The sequence below is a fragment of the Silurus aristotelis genome (genome assembly GCF_946808225.1).
Source record: "Silurus aristotelis genome assembly, chromosome: 9".
Taxonomy (NCBI): Eukaryota; Metazoa; Chordata; class Actinopteri; order Siluriformes; family Siluridae; genus Silurus; species Silurus aristotelis.
In genome coordinates, this window is record NC_139582.1 from 605,001 (window position 1) to 607,500 (window position 2,500).

Here is a 2,500-nt window from a genome sequence, read left to right on the forward strand (position 1 = left end):
GAGTGTGTGTGCGTGTGTGTGAGTGTGTGTGAGGGTGCGAGTTTGTGTTAGTGTGTGTATGACTGTGTGTGCAATTGTGTGTAAGTGATCAGACTTTAGGAGTAGATCAGGCTGTAAAATTAGATCAGACTTTAGGAGTAAAGACTTTCACATGATGAGCATAAACTCATCACCCTGCAGATCAGTCAGAAAGCTTCATGATTATTTACATTCACACTCCTGCATCTGATACGACAATAAACAAAGATCAAAACATGACCTTCAAATCCTACATCCTGTGTAGAAAAGTGTGTCACATGATCTATCTATCTGTCTTTCTGTCTGTCTGTCTGTCTGTCTGTCTGTCTGTCTGTCTGTCTGTCTGTCTGTCTGTCTGTCTGTCTGTCTGTCTGTCTGTCATTTTAATTAACTTTGTATTTATTACTGTTTTATTTATATGTTTAGTAAACTTTATGGATGATTTGGATGAGAAACACACATTTTTCCAGAAAAATCTCCTTATAATAACATTCCTAGAGTACATCAGGTACCTTTACACATTGCAGGCACATTTGGCTGTGGAAGGAGGAAATAGGATACACACACACACACACACACACACACACACACACACACACACACACACACACACACACACACACACACAGACCTTCTCTTGACCTTCCTGCTGTCTCGGCCGCGCTGCACCACTGACTGGATTTACATTCATTAACATTTTCTGATGAATTATATATATTTTAAATGCATGTGTGTATGGAATAAAAAGCCCAAATTCTAAATCCAAAAGCATCAATAACAATACATCAGAGGAGCTTTATCAAGAAGGAATGTCCATCTTGGTTATCTGTTTAGAGAATGGCGTGGTAAAGGATTAAATGCACTTAAATGCATTTGTGTGTATACGTGTAAGGAGTGCTTAGCAGTGGGGCTTTGCATCAATCACCCTAATGCTATGCTAATGTCTTCTACCAGGGTTAGACTTTTTTTTTGTAACTTTGCTGTTTATCACCAGAAATCATTGTCTCTGAACACAGTTTGCATGTCATCCACAAATGCAGGTAAAATCTCTATCAAGCAAAGAAGAAGACATGCGTGAACATGATTCAGAAACACCACCATCCTCTCTGGGCAAAAACTTGTTTATAATGCACTGAGGCAAAGTGGAAAACTGAAATTTCTTTTTGGAACCCATGGGCACCACGTCCTCCAGACTAAAGATGAGAGGGACCATCTGGCTTGTTATCAGCACTCAGTTTAAAAAGCCACATCTCTGATGCTATGGTGGCGCATTAGTGCCTGTGGAATAGCAAACTTTCACATTTAGAAAAAACTCCATCAATGCTGAACGCTATATACAGGTTTCAGAGCAACAAATGCTTCCACCCAGGAAACAGGGAAGGATCTACTGCATTTATTACAATAGCATGATTTTGTGGTAGAACTGTTGAGGAGCTACAATCATGTATCAGACAAATGGGAAAACATCCATCTCCCAAAACTTCAGCAACTGGTCTCCTCAGTTCCCAGATACACGGTGGGTCATGAGATGGTCCTGTCCCAAATATTTTAAAAATAACCAAATATTTTACTTAAAATTTTTTATTTTCTTAATTTAAAAATTTTATATGTATACAATGTATTGTGAATAAAATATGGGTTTATTTGCAAGTCATTGCATTCTGTCACGGCATCCCAAATATTTCTTTCTTTCTTTATTTGGTTTTGTTTTGGACTGTTTGCTCACTTAAAGTCCTCTGTATCTGCATTTAGACAGCATCCTATAAGCTTTCTTATCACCATGACAACTAGGAGACCAGTCTGACCCTGCTGAGACTGCGAGGTGACCCTCATTACAGTACACACAATAAATAGCCACCAAAGCACACACTCACCGCTATTACAGTCTTTACCAATTGCTTACACACGTTTTCAAAACCAAGTCTCCTTTTTTCAAAACTCTACACACAATTCTCAAAACTGCACACACAAAATGCAAAATAGCACACATCTCCTTCAAAATGCAACACTGCATTCAAAATGCCATAAACACATGTCAGAATGAAGCTTTTGCATCAAATGGCAAACACCTCTTTCATAATAATACATTTCTGGATATACCATGTAAACACTGCTATTCTAATTCTAAAGCTCTTTGGTCTTTTATAGGCTTATATCCACATTGGGAGAGATGCAGTCCCCAGTGCTAAGCTTCATCTCTTCTCCGAGCTGGGTCTGGCCACAATACTCGTCCACATCACATACTACGTATTCTCTATGTCCCCACATGTGTCCTCCATTGCCTGGAGAAGTGGCATGCGGGCCAAGGGTTGGGGATCATACACTTTCCAGCACCAGGCTGAGAAGAATTCCTCTATGGGATTTAGAAAAGGTGAATATGGGGATAGGTACAAAACTACAAATTGTGGATGGGTGGCAACCCAGTTTTGCACCAGAACATCCCGGTGAAAACTAACATGGTCCCATATAAGCACAAACCTAG